Below are 18890 nucleotides of genomic sequence, written 5' to 3'. Positions count from 1 at the left end.
TAAGTTAATTAAGGCAATAAACATACAGTAGGCCAGCTCGGGTTACTGCAAGGGTCAGTGGTAGCATTTGGCTATTTCTCTATATGGCTGATGAGTTGAACTCTTATAAAGATGGGAAGAAACATGGCAAACAGGGCAGTTAAAAAAAAAGACTCAGCAGGGAACAACGTAAGTGCTGTGGATAACTGTAGTGGAAACTTTACTGTAGGATCATGGCTAATTAGGAAAAAAAGGGGGAAAAGGAGATTATTAGGAGACAGCCCTATAGCCTATGTTGGCTTCACTGGTAAAGCCAAATCACTGGGTCCACTCTGACCCCGGGAGAAGAGGTTAGGCCAGTTACTGGATGCTTTTCACAAACCTCATAGGACTTCTGGGTCTAATTACCCCAGACACGAGTAACTAGGGTCTATCCAAAGATTTAAGGCAAAGACAGAAGTCAGTGTGCCAGGTGGGAGGTGGGTACAAGAAAGTTAACTGATTACTCCAAGGTTCTTCCTTCTGTCCCCCAGGCTCCCGCCTCACTGGAGAGGGACAGGACAGGGACTTTGCTCTGCAGCTTTGTAGACTGTGTGAAACAATGCCTCAGGGGCTCTACTTCCAAAAATGTCCCTAAGGAAATAACAATGAAGGAGTACAAAGATGTTCATCACAGTTTTATTTATAAATGTATAAATCTGGAACTAGTCTACATAGCAGTGGATAAAGAAATTACACAATAAAATCAGGTTTTGAATTTAATTCGTGATCTGTATTTTTTTTCACATTATATTAGAGAGATACACGCACACACACCTAGTCAGAAAGAGTAAAGGGACCGAAACATTAATCCCCTCACAGCTCAGACGGAACTCTGTTTATGTTTGGCTCCTCTGTTCTCTGAAGTTTTCACCATACGCATGAATTACGTCTACAGTTACCAAAACGATTAAGTACAAATGAAGATGAAGGCAATAGGACCTCTTAAAATCCTCAAGACTTAGCCTTGGGCACGAATCCTAGGAGCAAAACCCTGCTGTGAATGGATCTGCGTCTGCAGATCTATGATACAATGTCACCTTCCCTGTTTCTTCCACACGTGTGCATTTCCTTGGCTATAAATTGAGGAGTTGACCCAGACAACCGCCAAGTCTTTGATAACATCAAATACAGTGTTTCCAAACTCAGCACCCGGTGTGCCAGCATCCACGATAGAGCCCAGATCACCTCATCCTGCCGAACGACACTGAATTCACCTCTACAAATCCTTTTATAAATTTTCTTCTCTCTTACTACTTCTTTATTATCAGTCAAACTTTTCCTGTTAAAAAACCTCCACTGTGTCCTAGATAAGGAGCCCTAGCGGTACAGTGGTTGAGCTCTCGGCTGCTAACTGAAAGGTCGGCGGTTTGAACCCACAAGCTGCTCCGCGGGAGAAAGACGTGGAGTTAGCTTCTGTAAAGATCACAGCCTTGGAAACCCTACGGGGCAGTTCTACTCTGTCCTATAGGGTCTCTATGAGTCGGGATCAACTTGCTGGCAGGCAACAGGTTTGGTTTTGGTTTGGTCTCCTAGCTAAAGGATTATAAAAACTTGTAGGGCAACACCTAAGACACGCTCCTGCGTGTATTCTGCAGACTGCTTCACACAGTGCCTTGCTCAGGGCAAGTAAGCTACAAATATTGATCAACTCATTCAACCAGTCAATCAATCAAGCAGGCCAGCAATGAAATCACTTCTATTCTTCTGCATTCTTAGATAAGTAGCCAACTCTATTTCCTACCTAGGTAGCATCAAGGAAAATTACCACCACTCTTGCCTCAACTTGAAACTCCTACTAAAGTAGACTTGTTGGTCCTAAAGCGTGAACTGATGATGTGAAACATAAATATTTGTGTGCAGGGACAAACGGGAAGAAAATATTAAGGATTCGCTGGGTAAAAACGGGAAAGACGATTTATGTAGCCCAAGTGTGGAAAACGTTGGTGTGAGGCCAGGTAAGAAGGATTACCTCCGACATTGTCACAGTCAAAAGATAAGGCGTTAGACCACAAAGCTCATGGTATTAAAGTCCCTTGGGGACTATGAAGCTCAGTTGGCCTCTGTGGTTCAAGATGACGTGGAGGCTACCCTGAGCAGCGATGCCCTGTCAGTTTCTTCCGACTGACCACGCTTCACCTGCCCCTGCAACACGCGTGGCAGCTCTATGTCAACATCAACATGGTAAAGAAACAGAAACAAAGCAAATGAAAAGGGAAAAAGCGGAGAACCCCAACTGGAAACTAGCCATCTTCTATCACACCTGCTATGATGATGTAAAGAATACAGACAAGCCCTGCCTACGTGTACCAATGATCGCCAGGTGGCCGGCATGATGCCAAGTGCTCCAAACTCATTTCTAGTTGCCATCGAGCTGACTCCAACTCATGGCGAGCCCTCATGTGTCAGAGTAGAACTGTACTCCATAGGGTTCTCAATGGCTGACTTTTCAGAAGTAGATCTCCAGGCCTTTCTTCCGAGGCACCTATGGGTAGATTCAAACTACCACCCTCTCAGTCAGCAGCCAAGTGCATTAACCAGTTGCCCTACCCAGGGCTCCACTGAGTGCATTAAGCTCATGTGGCCCTCTCAAAAGCCTGAGAGGGAGAGCCTATAACCATCCCTATTTGCAGATGAGAAATACGGAGTGATCTAGAATAAATACTCACAAGCCTAGATGGACTAATTACAATGTATCTTTAAAGGCATTTGGTACCTGTGTGTGCCGGCGAAACAACCATTCACTGGTCAGCAAAAACAACAACGAGGTGACTATGAAGGTGAGGTCAGGATTAAAGGCGAGAACGGATGTGGAAGCACTCTGGAAAATGGGGCACAGTATTTAAGCCATGCACCCAACTGCATATTGAAAGGAGACTCGGGTGTAGCACACAGTCTGCAGAAGCCTGCAGAACGTCCCCGTGCTCCTCTGTTAGAGCCGAATAGCCAGAGAAGCCCCCAGTCTACCGGAAATGAGCTGAAATTGACATGGGCAAGACAGGGCAGAGCGAAATCACCACCAGCAACTGTTTGAAAGCATCCTGTTTGTGAGTTACCGATACACTTCTAAAATAAAAAAAACTACCACAGAAATGACTCTAATGAAATCTACTATAGATTGCCGGGCTGAAATTCCGAGAAGGATATCTTTTTATGGCCTAGTAAAGGTGTATTTTATATGCTAGAAACAGCCATAAATGGTATTCTCATTTTCTTTGGTGGATTTTATTTATGTACGTGGACCCTTAATCTGGGGCAAAGTTGCCTGACATGAGGCAATCCCACGACTGGGAAGCCCACTTAATCTTTTTCATTTCCCTCGTATCACACACTGGTTACTCAGACCTTCCAGATCCTGTATTTCAGCGTAATTCTCCTCCCGTGTGGACTGTGAAACGCTCCGTGAGTTCTGGTTGGTGGTGATATTTGGGACAAGTCTGCAAATAAAAGTTTGTGTTGCAACGCTACCTAAGGTAATTTAAAACAGGCCAAGTAGGTAGAGATGAAAAGGCAAAGCGCTTTCAACAAATCAGAAATATTACAACTCGCAGCTATTTCTTTATCAGATGTGTTGAAAGCACCATGCCAGCGGGTGGCCGGATTTAAGAACTCTTTTTTAAGGAACAGGCCGCACTGCGATCCCCTGGAAGACTTATAAACGTCGTTAAAGCAAATATTCAAATCAGTAATGTTAACAGTTAAAGTGAAAATTATCTTATCTCTAACCATTTTAAGTTCTGGCCTATTTTGAATCTATAACTAATGACTCTTGGCGGAAAAAAACCCAGGTTCCTTAAAGAAAGAGACGACGGTCAGCTGTTTCTCAGAGCAAGAGAAAAGATAATGGTCAGATCCATTTCATGTTTAAAATGTGCATTGACAGTTAAACACAAAGCTGTCAAAAGATGCACAAACATCCGAGCATCCAGGGAGCTGCCCTGCTGAGGGGCCCCGGACCTAAGATCCATGCCACCGTGACAGGGCTGCTTCCCTTCTGCAAGGCGTGGGGAGACGCCCAGAACGCTTTTGGCCTATTCAAAGCACCAAGAGACAAAGTTTCTTAAATAATGATCTGACGGATAAATATAAGCTTAGGTTTTTACTCTGTAAAATGTGAAGCTGCAGAGTGCTGCATCTTATGGCTGGAGGGGCCATGAAGAACCCCTGGTTCAAAGCTCTGCTTTCATGGAGGAGGCAAGTCTGAGCAGGGCGGGGTGGGTGGGGGGTGTCTGGCACTGTTATTATTACCCAGGGAGGTCGGAGGAGCCTTCTGCCAACTCCAGTAATTCCAGACTCACCATCGGACGCTTTTCACATGAACCCAAGGCAAGGAAACACTGAATCATCAGATACAAGAACTTTCTGAGTCTAAAAATCCAGATGGCAGACAAGTAAATATATAAAATGACTGTTGATACTTGATAGATCATAGCTGTTCAAGAGTGATACTTGAGCGATTTGAAGGAACGAGCTTTGAATAAAAGCATTTCTGGGCAACCTCGGTCTATGAGGAGTCCCTGGGTGGCGCAAACGGTTAAGCACTCCATTACTAACGGAAAGGTTGGTGGTTGTAACCCACCCAGAGGCTCCTCAGAAGAAAGGCCTGGCAATCTGCTTCTGAAAGGTCACAGCCTCGAAAACCCTATGGAGTAGCTGGCCTCTGCACACATGGGGTCGCCATGAGTCTGAGTCAACACGATGGCAACCGGTTTGGTTTTTGGTTTGTCTATGAAAAGTAGCTTAGTAAAAACAACCGTGGCAACCTCAATAACAATAATCAGCATGACAATCCAAGAAAAGCTCAGCCACCTGCTATTTCCAACGTCTCCAAAAATTTTCCATAAAGCTACAGCATAACTGGAACCCAAGACCTAACCCAACCTATCAGAGAAGGTCCCCAACACGTTTGCTGATTGATGGGTGGTGTCTCAGTCATCTAGTGTTGCTATAACAGAAATACCACAAGTGGATGGCTTTAACAAAGAGAAATTTATTTTCTTACAGCCTAGTAGGCTACAAGTCCAAATTCAGGGCGTCAGCTCCAGGGAAAGACTTTCGCTCTCTGTTGGCTCTGGAGGAAGGTCCTTCTCATAATCTTCCCCTAGACTAGGAGCTTCTCCGTGCAGGAACCCTGGGTCTAAAGGACCTGCTCTGCTCCTGGTGCTTCTCTCTTGGTGGTATGAGGTCCCTACTCTCTGCTTGCTTCCATTTCATCTCTTGTACGATAAAAGGTGGTGCAGGCCACACTTCAGGGAAACTCCCTTTACACTGGATCAGGGATGTGACCTTAGTAAGGGTGTAACAATCCCACCCTAATCCTCTTTAACATAAAATTATAATCAGAAAATGGAGGCCAACCACACAATACTGGGAATCATGGCCCAGCCAAGTTGACGCATATTTTTGGGAAACACAATTCAATCCCTGACAGGGAGCGAGGGATTTGACAAGTTCTTGCCAACTTTGTCCCTGTCAGAAGAGGGACTAGGGAAGCAAATCCTGTGCTCACAACCTAAATGACAAAGCAGGGGATGACAAAGAAACGGAAGACACTCTACTCTGCTTGTCGAAATGACTAAAAATATGTTTACAGTTACAAGTAAACTTAACATCTGAGATTAGGCAAGTGATATCAAACTTTGGTGTGCTTCAGAATCACATTGGGTGCTTGTTAAAATGAAGGTCCTTCCTCCACAGAGGATCATAATATGCTCCAAAGTTGGAAAACCATACAATATGAGCCATTCACGATACTACGTCCAGGAGGAAGCAGCACAATAGAATGATCAAATGGGGGGAGTATGATGAAGGAAGGCTTCTTGGAGATGACTAAGGAGCTTAGTTGTGAAGGACATCATGTCAATTGATGAATGGAGGGGAGAAGGTTGGACTACAGGAGCAAGAGGTGCCATAGGCATCAAAGGCAAATGAGGACGATGCTTAAAGGGGGCGCGAGCTGAAATGGTGCATTATATTCGGAAGGACTGTGAGAGGGAATCTGAACAGGCCGGTATGCTGTAAGGAAGAGACGCAAAGGAGCACCTTCCAGAATGAAGAGATCAGATCTCATACATAAGAAACAACGAGAGCCGTTCCTGATGCCCGCGTAGAAAAAGGAATTTCAAAATCTCTTCACACTCACACCAATCTGAAATACATCTTGCCACGTGGTCTTTTAGGTCGCGAGAAAATACTATTCTTCGGAACACACATGTTGTTGTCAGCTGCCATTGAGTCTGCCTTGACTCCTGGAGGCCTTATGTACGAAAGAATGAAAGATGACCAGGTTCTGTGTCATCTTCATGATCACTGGACGTTTCGGTCCACTGTTGTGGCTGTTACGTCAAACCATCTCACTGAGGGTTTCCCCTCATTTTTGCGGACTCTATACTTTACCAGGAAACCCTGGTGGTGTAGTGGTTAAGTGCTACAGCTGCTAACCAAAAGGTCAGCAGTTCAAATCCACCAGGTGCTCCTTGGAAACTCTATGGGGCAGTTCTACTCTGCCCTACAGGGTAACTATGAGTTGGAATCAACTCAATGGTAACGGGTTTTTATAACACTTTACCACCCCGATGTCCTTTTCTAGCAATTGGTCTTTCCTGAGGACATGTCCAAAGTAAGTGAGTCAAAGTCTCACCAAACTTGCTTCTAAAGAACATCCTGGTTGTATAGAAACAATACATGTACTGCCCTAGTAATTTCGTAGTCATGGTTTGTGTGCCTTTACCATGTCAAGCTCTGAACTGGGACTCTGAACAGTGAAATAAAAAAGCTTACAAAAATCAACTTTAAAAATATACATATATTGAATCTCTTTTTTATTGTGATTTAGGTGAAAGTCTATAGAGCAAATAGTTTCTCTTTCAAAAATTTACACAGAAATTGTTTTGTGGCGTTGGCTGCAAGCCCGCATCATCAGCATCCTCCCCCTTTCCCTGTCCACCCTGGGTTCACCGTGTCCATTTGTCCAGGTTTTCTGTCCCCTCTTCCTTCTTGTCTTTGTTCCTGGGCAGCTGTTGCCCATTTGATCTCATGTACTCGACTGATCTAAGAAGCACCTTCCTCACGCGTGTTATTGCTTGTCTTACAGATCTGCCTAATCTTTGGCTGAAAGGGGAACTTTGGGAGTGGCTTCGGTTCTGGATTAGAAGGGTGTCCAGTGGCCGTAGGCTCCGGAGTTCCTCCAGTCTCTGTCAGACTAGTAAGTCTGGTCTTTTTGAGAATTTGATCATTGGTTCAACATTTTTCTCTCGCTCTCTCCGGGACCCTCTGTTGTAATCCCAGTCCAGGTAGGTAGTGGTAGCCAGGTACCATCTAGTTCTTCTGGTCTCAGGGTCGTGTAGGCTGTGGTTCATGTACTCCATTAGTCCTTTGGACTAATTGCTCTCTTGACTCTTTAGGTTTTTTTCCCTCTCTTTTGCTCTGGACTAGGAGAGACCGATAGTGGTATTTCAAATGAAAAGCCAACTCTTTTTGAAGAAGAAACCAATTACTGTGACCCCTCCACGGATCCGAACCTGGCCCACGGCTGGCCACAGTGCTGGCTGCACCTTGGGCTCTATTACCAGACATGACAGATTAGCAGCCATGTCACTGGCTAGTTAATCCAGCTAATCAGGGACTGAGCAGGATGTAAATTACAGGGGGGAGTTCACAGGGTGGAGAACAAGATATACATTGTAGGTTGATAGTTTCCATTATCTGCCTAACATTTCCAGTTAGATGTTCAGCCAGCTACCTGCATTCAATATGCAAAAGACATAGTTCAACGATTTCACTCCTACACACTTTTGACCACATATGTTTGCAATCTCTTGCAATGTATATTCATTGCATCTCTAGAACCCGTCCCTTCTTTTTGCACAGGATTCGCTGAGCAGCTACTAGGAGTTAGAAACTAGGTTGGTTGGTGTGTTGAATAAGTTCACAGTCTAGATGCGAAGCTCACCTAATGAACTGAGGACAAATCTTGGTACACGGTGTCAAAGTCCCTCACCACCTTGATATCCACTGACCCTTTAGGAGTTTCCCTTCTTCCTTTGTTCTAATCAAGTACGTATATCTGTCTTCCCCATATGACGCACTGTCCGTACAACGACGGACAGTTGCCTAGAACTCTAAAGCAAGCAAGACCCACGAGCAGAAGTTGACACAAACATCACTGCAGATTACTGCAAGGACTTACTTCCTAAAAGAGAGAACGTTGGGCACTTCTTTCCTTTTCTTTACTACATGAGGTAAGTATTTTAACTGTGACAATGCCTGTAAAACAATTGTGTGAACTGTAATATTCCAGACAAATGTAAATTATCATATTATTTTTTACATGCCTAGTGGTTGGAGTGAAATATTTATTAGTGTTCCACTGTAGCAATTCATTTACTGAAGTAATTTACATTTCTAACAAGTTCCCAGGAAGTTGTACATAAGAATCACCTGGGGATCTTGTTAAAAGATAGAGTCTGATTCAGTATATACGGAGTGGAAACGCAAATTCTCAGCATGGAACTTGTTAGAAATGCACATTCTCAGCAGGGGTTCGAATGGAAGGAACCAGTTCAAAGCCAGGATGGAAACAGACATTTAAAGCAGAAAAAAAAAAAAAATTAAATGTATTTCTTTAACAGTCGGGGAGAAGCGAATTGACCCCTTCCTGTGAATGACAGGAGCAGACAGTAAGCCCTTGAGAAGAAGGTCACAATGAAGGGATCATGGTGGAAACAGACACTAGCCAGCAGCACTTCAGACGTCACCTCCCAGTTGGGGTAACGGTCCACACAAACATATTTAGTCCAACTCCAGCAGTCACCCGTCTGTCAGTGGTGGTTTGCACGTTGCTATGATGTTGAACAGAGTTCAGTGGAGCTTCCAGACTGAGAAAATGTAGGAAGAAAGGCCTGGTGATCTACTTCTGAAAATCAGCCCATGGATCACAACAGTCCACAACTGATCAGGAGGACGGCACAGGGCTGCGCCGTGTTTCCTTCCACTGTGCCCAGGGTTGCCATGAATTGGGGCTGACTTGAGGGCAGCTGTATGGTAGCTATGAGTTGGAATCAACTCGATGGCAATGGATTTTGGGCTTTAACAACTCCAGCAGGAGGAACTGTCTCTGTTCTTGGGAAGTACCAGAGAGCTTTGTTAAGACAAGATTTCTGCAGGGAGAGGAGAACTCCAGCATGCTAACAAGGCAGTTAGAGGGAACCAAAGCTTGGTCCTTCCTTCCTGGTAGGCTGCCCAACTCCTGTCTGTGGTAGATTAATTCCTTTTTTGTGTGGTCTCTCTAGCCATGGTCTTGTAACTCCCACCCAGGTGACTGTGTGATAGCATAATTGTGGCCTACCAAGGGGATTGACCAGTTTTGCCTTAAAAGAGCCAATTCCAGAGCAGGAAGAGGAACCTACCACCACCAAGGAAGGAGAGAGCCGGCAGCAGGAGATGGGGCGGTGGACTTCCCGGCCCACGGAGAGAGAAACCTGGGTGCCTCTGGGGAGAGGCCTAGGGCCTGTGAGCACAGCTGGGGAGAGGCTGTCCTGATGGAAGAACTGTATCCTGAGTGTCCCTGAGCCTGAACTGTAACTGTTACTTCCCTAATAAACCCCATAATCGTGAGTATGGTCTGTGAGTTCTGTGTGGCCATTGCAATGAATTACCAAACCCAGCAGAGAGTGCTGTGGGAGGGATGGTTGGTGTCAGAATTAGTAAAGATGGCAGAGAGAGGAGGCGTGTCTGGCCTCCACCTCATGGGAGTCAGCCTTGCACCCGGGATCTTGATTCTCCTTCTCCTTCGTGAAGCTGGCGGAGGTCACGCACTGCTCCTATGCCATTTTTACACTGTTTCAGGTACAGAAATATTAAACTCAACCAAAAAAAGGCCGCTGAGACAAGAGAGGAGACCTTGAAAGTGGCTCCTGCAGGGCTGTCTGTCTCACGGTTAACGTGTGCCCCTCCGCCGTTTGCTCATTTCTATCCTGCGCAGCCGTAGCTCAGGAGCCACAACTGCCTCATTTCAAGCACGTGAGTCTGAACAAAACGTCCACGTAGAAAAAAACTCAGAAAAGGTGGGCTCAGCCTTACGATTTCAATCGTCCAGACGTCTTCTTTGGATGCTAAGCGGTGGCTATTAACCACAAATGCTCACTAAACCTCGTTAGTGAAGAGAAGGAAAAGGCAGAAGGGAGAAAGAATACAATTACCGTAATTTTAGAAGAGCAATTGACAGAAGAGAGATCATTTAGTGTTCATTCAGGCTCAGCGTACATTTTCTGCAGAGCGAAGGCAAGGACTTGTCCAAGGTCACTCAGCTCCTTTGCAGCCGCCTTTGAAAACGGGTCTGGTCTCCCGGCTCCCAGGATGCTGCTCATCCCAAGCACCATCTTACTGCCCGATGAGACTCCCTCCCTACACACGTATGACCCCACCGTTAGACTTTACAACGTGAACAACATTCTAAGAGTCTCCAAAACGTCTTGGATTAAAAGGAAACCATTAAACATTTCCTGATAAAGTCCATACTCAGTAGAGTAAGTCCTGATACAAGACTCGACAGTACAAGCCACATAATAAAGTCCTAGGAAAATGAGCTACACCATTCTGTCCTTTGGGAGGTCACCTCCCCCTCCAAACCTCCAGTGTTCCAGCCATACCATCAAGTAAGTCTGCAGGGGGTGGGGGGCGGGGAGCGCATATTGCTGTCATCACAGCGCACTATAATTAATTGACTAGTACTAGGCCATGTCTCCAGGGTTCGGCTCTCCCACTCCTTGCGGGAGGATACAGGCTCTGCCTGCCTGTCCCCAGACACCAGCCTCAGCGGGCTGCCTAATAAGGCAACATGCAAGGTGACTGGCTGGCTCATAGGTCACCCACTGTTTACTGGGCAAACTCGGGGCTTGCCAGCAAAGCCAACAGCCTACCTTTTGGCAGACAAAGGGTTACCCTCTGCCAAAAAGGCTTAAAAGGCTGCTCTGTTAGTTCATTTACATAAGAAGAGAAACGTTTCAGCAGAGCCTGCCAGACTCAGCCACGGAGTCCCACTTTCTGGGTGAAACAAAGGCTGAACTTCAGCTGGGGTCTGAAGTGTTTGGTTGTTAAAGTAACTTACTTTCCCCTCCGCCTTCCCCAGCCCCTTCCTCGGCTTTGCCAGGGAATTCACCAAAGACAACCGCCAGAGGAACCTACTTAGCATGCCCATGACTTTCTCAGGCTCCCTGACTTCAAAATAGCAACCTACTGTCTCCATACGGATCAGGCCCTGGAGCCACTGGCTCAGGTGCAGAGAACAGCTCCCCAGCGGTCCAGAAAATAAATATGTGCCAGAGAAGAAGAAAATCCTCTATTTCCGACGAAGGACGCTGAACTGTTGGCTAACCGATGCTTGAATACAACCATTCATTATTTTTAATTCTCTTCAGGTCTGGGTTCGGAGACTCCTTCCCACCCCTGGCCCTGGAGCTTCAATACACATAAGGCAAAGAACAGATCTGTGGTGATTAATGGCCGCTCATCCATCACTGCCCAGACTTCCTTTAGCTTTTAGCCATTGGTGCCTTTGTCATTCAGAAGCCACTCCACCACACTGGTTCACCAGAATCTGATATGTCCCTGTAGAGTTTCAAACACTACCAGCATTTCAAGTTTCAATCTGGCTGGCCACGCTGGGCTGTAGCAAACTTAGGAAGGACCAGGGAGTAGGAAATAGCAATACCTTTGAGGACAGTACTCACCACATTACAAGTTCAGTGAGACGTGAGGTCAGATGGCCTGAATACACAGTGATGGCACAACTAATCCGCCACTGTTGTCGTTTAACCCTCCCCTTTGGGCTAGTGACCAATGTTAACTGTTCTCCACATGGTTCTTTACAATCTCTCAGCTACCCAACAGCTCACGGATAGCTCCCATTCTTTGCTTCTCTGAGGAATGGAGTGTGGAGTGTTTGAAACAGGAATTATGAAAAACGGATGCCTCTTAAACACTGATGTGCGGGGGATGTAATTATGAGATCAATTTTTAGTTTTCGCTAATCCAGGGTTTACCTGTTCAGTCTCTAGGGGATTCTTTAATGGAGGTTATCTGAGATTGCTGTCTACACTGTCAGAAAGGAAAAGAGCGAGAGATGTGAAATACTTAACACGGAACGCTTATCCTCTAGTTCCGTGTAAAGCAGCCTGCAGAAGCAAAGTTAACACCCCGCCCCGACCCCCCAAAAAAAACACATACCCTGTTGCCATCAAGTCGATTCTGACCCATAGCGACCCTACAGGACAGAGTAGAACCGCCCCACAGGGTTTCTGAGGAGCGGCTGGTAGATTCGAACTGCCAACCTTTTGGTTAGCGGCCGTAGCTCTTAACCACTGTGCCACCAGGACACCAAAAAAAAAAAAAAAAAGGTCCTAACATGCCTTGGCCCTTACAATTCCAGCCTAAAGGAATCCAGCTGCGCTCTCACTCCCCACCTCTAAGTTAGACAAAGGGGCAGGGGTGGGTCAGTGGTAGAATTCTTGCCCTCCATGATGGAGACCTGGGTTCAATTCCTGACCAATCCACTCCATGAGCAGCCATCACCTGTCTTGCATTTTGCTATGATGCTGCATAGGTTTGAGCAGAGCTTCCCGGCTAAGATGGACTAGGAAGAAAGGCCTGGCAATCTGCTTCTGAAAATCAGCCAGTGAAAACCCTATGGAAAACAACGGTCTGAACCCACTGTGCACTGGGTTGCCCTGAGTTGGGAGCTGACTCAACAGCTAACGAGTTCCACAAAGTAGAGGAGAAACTTCAGGTGGCCAGCAGGTGTGGCAAGGACCTGGAGGGGTACAGAGTTGGCCTGTGCCACTACCACCCCTCAGAAAGCAGGGAGAATTCGTTCGTCCAGAGCAGCATGCACCACGGAACTGTTGGCTTTTGTGTTTGTCTGAATCCCAAGAGCTCCGTTTCCATTACTTAAGGCCGAGTTATTGAGCTCTGAAGTCCTATGTTCCCCCTTTCCTCTTCAGCTGCCAGCTTTTGGGACTGTGTAATTCCTAATTAGCACTTTCAGCAGAGACTAAGTAAGGAAAGGGGAAGGAAACAATCCACCTGCCAGCTATCAATATCAACTCTTGCCAGCAAGCGCCATCAAAGCAAGACTCCTAGAAGAGGAAGAAGCTACCGCTAAAGCCAAGGGGCTGTACCTTCTGGCTCTCCCCTGCTGTTCCTCTACGGCTGTCCCTTGGGACCTCAGAACTGCAAACTGGAGAGTCAGCAAAGCATAAACTAGATGCTCAAAGAATCCCAGATGTCGACAGAGCTAACCTTCCATTTCATTCTAATTAAACTGAATGTCGTGAAAGCAAATTCCTTACTCCCAGTCCCGGTGACTCGCTAGTACGGAAACGTATTACTGGACGTGCCCTTCCACTGGCGTTTCTTCTCTCTTGGGCTAGGTTGTCCAACAGGTTTCCAGCACAAGAGAACTAGTCACAGACTTGACTGCATCAAACCAGTGAATGATGCTCAGTTTTGAAGGTGTGTACATAGGCAACATCCATTTAGCAGAACTAAAACACTGCATTTCCCCTTGGAATTAAAATTGCACCAACTACATAGACAGAATGTCTAGCTCCTTCCCAGTCCTGCAGAGGGAAGGGTGTTCATCCTCCTTTGTGCCCTGCATCTCTGGGCTGCTCGACTGGGTGGCAGAAAGTGATTTTAAAATGATTAAAGACTAAATCTTCACTATTTATATACTTTATTTTTAAGCACATCAGCAGGCTATTTTTATGGGTATATTTTTAACTAGGACACATGTTTACCCTATGTTAAGCTTCAAATATGCTGATCTCATATGAAGCCTCCCCCTCTAGTACAGATTTAACTTAGTCCCAGCTACCCAAACCGAAGGTACTGGCTCTCGTACTAATCCTTCTAACAAGAATCCCTTGAAAACTTAATTCCCTAACTGCACTGTGTAGTCCCCTGGTGGCAGAAAGGAATCGATGCACTTCCCAAAGTCAATTTAATAATCACTGCTCATAACAGCCCTGGTGGCGCAGTGGTTCATAGCTCGGCTGCTAACCAAAAGGTCGGCAGTTTGAATCCACCAGCAGCTTCTTGGAAACTCTATGGTGCACTTCTACTCTGCCCTATAAGGTTGCTATGAGTCCGAATCGACTCGACGGCAATAAATGGTTTTTTTTTTTTGTTTACACTTAATAGAGGAGCCCTGGTGGCACAGTGGTTAAAGCGCTTGGCTGCTAACTAAAAGTTCAGTGGTCTGAACCCACCAGCCGCTCTGTGGGAGAAGGATGTGGCAGTCAGCTTCCATAAAGATTTCCCGCCTTGGAAACCCTATGGGGGCAGTTCTACTCTGTCCTACAGGGTCCCTGTGAGTCGGCATCAACTTGCCGGCAGTGAACTCTTGATAGAAAATGAGCCCTGGTGGCACAATAGTTAAGAGCTCAGCTATTAACCGAAAGGTGGGCGGTCTGACCCACCTGCTGGCTCCACAGGAGGAAGACCTGGTGATCTGCTCCCATAAAGATTTGCGTTTTTGTTAGGTGCTGTCCAGTTGGTTCTGACTCCTAGTGACCCTACTACAACAGAACACTGCCCACGGGGTTTCCAATGCTGTAATTTTTATGGAAGCAGGTCAGCACATCTTTCCCCACGGAGTGGCTGGTGGGTTCGAACCAGTGGTCTTTCGGTTAGCAGCCAAGTGCTTAACCACTACGCCACCAGGGCTCCATCAACAAGAGTGAGGTCAGGGCAAAATGACACTTGTCAGTCAAGTCTCCGACCTTCTCCAAAGACTGAGGTTCTGCCGGAGGCGCTACCCTGGGGTCCCAGCTGCTGCCCTGGGACCCTAGCTGAGGACGAGCTGGTAGTCAAGCCTTCCTCCTGAGACCATTCATTAAAGGTAAACACTCGAAGGCTGAAGATTTGCGCTTTAAGTATTGGACTAACCTTACCCTGCCCTGATCCTCCAGGTTTAAACGAATGTCTTGGGGTCTTATCTGTGTGGTGTGCCTTGACGGCCTTGCAATAAATTACATGAGTTTGCGCACGACAGGCTCGAGCATTTCTCTAGTTACGTTAAAGTAAAATCCCCGGGAGGTATTCTAGTATCAGTTAAAGAAAAGAGCTTTTGCTTTTTTTTCAATTGTTATCCATACTAGAAAAGAAAATACTGAGTTATAAATATAACAGTGAGGCGGTCTCATAAAAAAGTAATCGGTCTACACATTTAAAAACTGATGCAACAATCTACTGTCACAATATGTATATTCTTTCTATATGCATAAACATTACAATGGCGTGAACATTTTCTTCAGAATCCCGTAACAAGCAATAATCATAAATTCCAAAGTTGCCAAACACGGGTGGAACTCCTTTCGACCACTATTTAAAAACAAGAGCAGTATCAGAACTACTAAGGCGCCCTGGTGGTGCAATGGTTAAGCACTCAGCTGCTAACTGAAAGGTTGGCAGCTAGAGGCCACCAATGGCTCTGTGGGAGAAAAGACTTGGCGGTCCGCTCCCATGAAGACTACAGTGTAGGAAACCCTACAGGGTAGTTCTACCTTGTCATATAGGGTGGCTAGGAGTCAGAATGGACTTGACGGTACATAATAACAACAATATCAGAACTAGTAATGTTCCTAACTATGTGAATTCTCCAGCCAGCGGCTCTGTAGGAGAAAAGACCTGGCGATCTGCTCCCATAAACATTACAGCCTAGAAAACCCTATGGGGCACTTCCACTCTGTCACATGGGGTAGCGATGAGTTGAAATCAATTCGATGGCACCTAACCACAATAATAATGCAGTGTGTCAGGTCTACAGGATATACGCCAGGGTGGCAGAAAGGACTCTCACCAACACACTGAGGAGGTTCTGTGGCAGAGTGTCACCCAGACATGGGGAAATCCAAGGGGCCTGGATGATTGGTGGGGTCTGCTCTGGGCATAGGAGGGGGAGAGCAGGGTGGCACAAACATTTAGCGCTCACTGCTAATCTACAGACTGGCAGTTCGAACACACCTAGCGGAGCCATAGAAGAAAGGCCGGGCGATCTGCTCCCATAAAGATGACAGCCAAGAAAACCCTATGGGGCAGTTCTGCTCCATCACATGGGGTTGCCATGAGTCAGGGCCGATTCGATGGCACCCAGCAACAACAACAACAACAGATACTGCTCTGATGCTCACGACACATTAGCAGGCTTCTCTGAAATGACACTAACGTTTTTAAGTGTTTAAGAGCATAGATATATTCCATTTTTCAACATTTTCTATATCACCAAACAAGAAAATGAAGCAACTTAGGTATTTTACAAGACAAGGGACAGAAGGGTCTCCTTCAGAGTATAAAACCTCACAAAATCCAAATACATGTAGGCTCTCATTTCTGTTTAGAATTCTACCTAAAATGTATTATATTGCCTTAGAATACAGTTTTAGAATAAAAATGACTCCTCTTCTTTCCACAAATGCCCCTTTTCATCATTCTGTTGATGTAAGTAACAATGCTACAAAACAGTGAAAAAGGGCGTTTGTGAGAAGACGGTAGGCTTTGTCATTTTATACTAAAACTGTATTATAATGCAATATGGTATAAAGGTTTTACTCTATTGTAAATGTACAAACAAGGGACAAACTGTCACAACAGTGCCCTACAGACTCTGAGGGGACTCTGACCGTTGAAAATAAACTAGTAGGGCCTGAAGCTTGTCCTGAAACCTTCACATGAAGGATGCAGGCTGGTGTCAGTGAAGTTCTCAAGATATTTGGGAGGATGTCTCTCACCCCACACCTGCCTCTAGGAAGACTCCAGGCCAAGGGAAAACCCAGCATGAGGACGCTGGTCATCTGCCCGTCAGCCTCAGGTCACTGAAAGCCAGGTTGTTTTCACCAAACTCTGACAAGGTTGTTTATCAAAACCCAAATGTCAAATGCCTGCCACTCCCTCTGTTCTCTCTCCCTCCAAATGCACAGGAATTCACAGTGTTTCAGATTCACCTCTAGCCCAGACTCTCAGGAAAACAATGACACATTATGGAACTTCTCAAATTATCGACCTAATATTCTGGACCATGTGTCAAATCTCATTAAGAATATTTAATACCACATACATATTAAGCTATAGTCAACAAATCTTATAGTTTTTTATTATGGTAAAAAAGATAGATAACATTTGCCAATTTAACATGTGTCACTTGTACAGTTCAACAAAACCATTACTAACTGTTTTAAAACCCTATAGTTTTGTTTTTTTTTAAGACAATCTCATACTGCTAAATGGACTGACTCCAAGCACAGTCTCTAGAGATTCAAAGCCGTTTTATTCTTAATGTACACCAACTCTAAGTAGCTTGGCTGTATGAATGTCCAGCCCTTGCCATGTTTCATAGACTGAGAAGCTTCAAGAAGGTGAAGGACACATCAAAGGGGAGAGGGGCTAGTGGTCGAGGACTCCTTTACTGTCTTAGGCTGGGTTCTCTAGAGAAGCAAAACCAGTGATGAGCATATATATATACATACATAAAAAGAGAGAGATTGAGATTTCTATCAAGGAAATAGCTCACACAGCTGTATAGGCTGCAAAGTCCTAAGTCCATGAATCAGGCGTCAGGCTGGAGGCTTCCTCTGGCTCACAGTCTGCAGAGGCCGATGAATCCAAGATCAGCAGGTCAGATGGCAGGCTGCTGGCTCAATCCCAAGAACCGGGGGTCAGATGACAAGTCAAATGCAGGATCCAGAGCAGAGCAAAAGCCAGCAAGCTTTGCCAGAAAGTCCGTATTTATTGGATACAGGCCACACCCCCTTTAGTGAGCTCACTAAAGGTTAGAATGGCAACAACAGGACAATGCTGTGATGCCAGGTGAGACCCACCCAGCCTCCCTCAGAATCAGAATCTCCTGGGTGGGGGTCACAAGGCATGGGGAAGGGAGGAAGGAGGGGACACACACAAAATAACAGGCTATGTGGGCACACTGGGGAGAGGCTGCCTGGTGTTTCAGACCATATACACTGAGGGAGAGGCCAGCCAGCAGCCTCCCTTTATTTACAAAGGATGGAGAGATGTGAACACAGGGGAAACCACCACTCAGCTGCTTGGCCGCAGAGGAGCCATTTATGTTGGAGAGGCACTGGAGGCCAATTCCATTTATTGTACTGACCAGTCTCTTGATGGGAAAAGAACTAGTAATGTAAAAACAGAACCAAATACCTTTGTGGGAGGGAACATTTTATATTTCATTTTTCAACATAAAAACACACATCCCAGTGTTAAATATTACTCATCCTTGCTCTTGATTCGGTGCTTCTTCTGTTTCTAGTCCAACGAGCTGACCCCACATCCTGCTGTCACACAAAGCAATCGTCACATGCTTGGTAGTTTTCTATGACTGTGCGTTGCCCTCCAGCCCCCTGGCCATAAAGTGAGGAGTCAAGTCACCAGTCCTGGTGTGCTGATGAAATGACCATTTCGCAGAGCTGCTATTACGGGTTAAATTGTGTCCCTAAAAGGTATGTCCAAGCCCTAAGCCTCTGATACCTGTGAGCATGACCATTTTGGGAAACAGGGTCTCTGAAGACATTATCGGTTCACATGAGGTCATACTCGAGTAGGGTGGGTCCTAATCCAATTTGAACAGTGTCCTTAAAAAAGAGGAGACGAGGCACAGAAGGGACAGACAGGGAAGATGGTCATGTAAAGATGCAGCTACAGGACAAGGAATGCCAAGGATTGCTGGGAGCCAAAAGTAGCTAGGAGAAGAGCATGGAACAGATCTTCCCTCAGAGTCCTTGGAAGGAATCAACATGGCAGATACCCTGATTTCAGACTCCTAGCCTCCAGCACTGTGAGACAATAAATTAGTGCCCACTACA

General features: G+C 45.8%; 1 protein-coding gene across 3 annotated transcripts in view; it reads right to left on the bottom strand.

Moving 5' to 3' along the window:
- The window catches only part of SVIL (supervillin), a 242596-nt gene that overhangs the window by 129324 nt on the left and 94382 nt on the right, over positions 1-18890 (bottom strand). The gene's annotated exons all lie outside the window — the stretch shown is intronic.

Source organism: Trichechus manatus, unplaced genomic scaffold (genome assembly GCF_000243295.1).
Source record: "Trichechus manatus latirostris isolate Lorelei unplaced genomic scaffold, TriManLat1.0 scaffold00160, whole genome shotgun sequence".
Classification (NCBI taxonomy): domain Eukaryota; kingdom Metazoa; phylum Chordata; class Mammalia; order Sirenia; family Trichechidae; genus Trichechus; species Trichechus manatus.
Note: the sequence above shows the minus strand (reverse complement) of the source record. Positions and strands in the feature narration are given on the sequence as shown.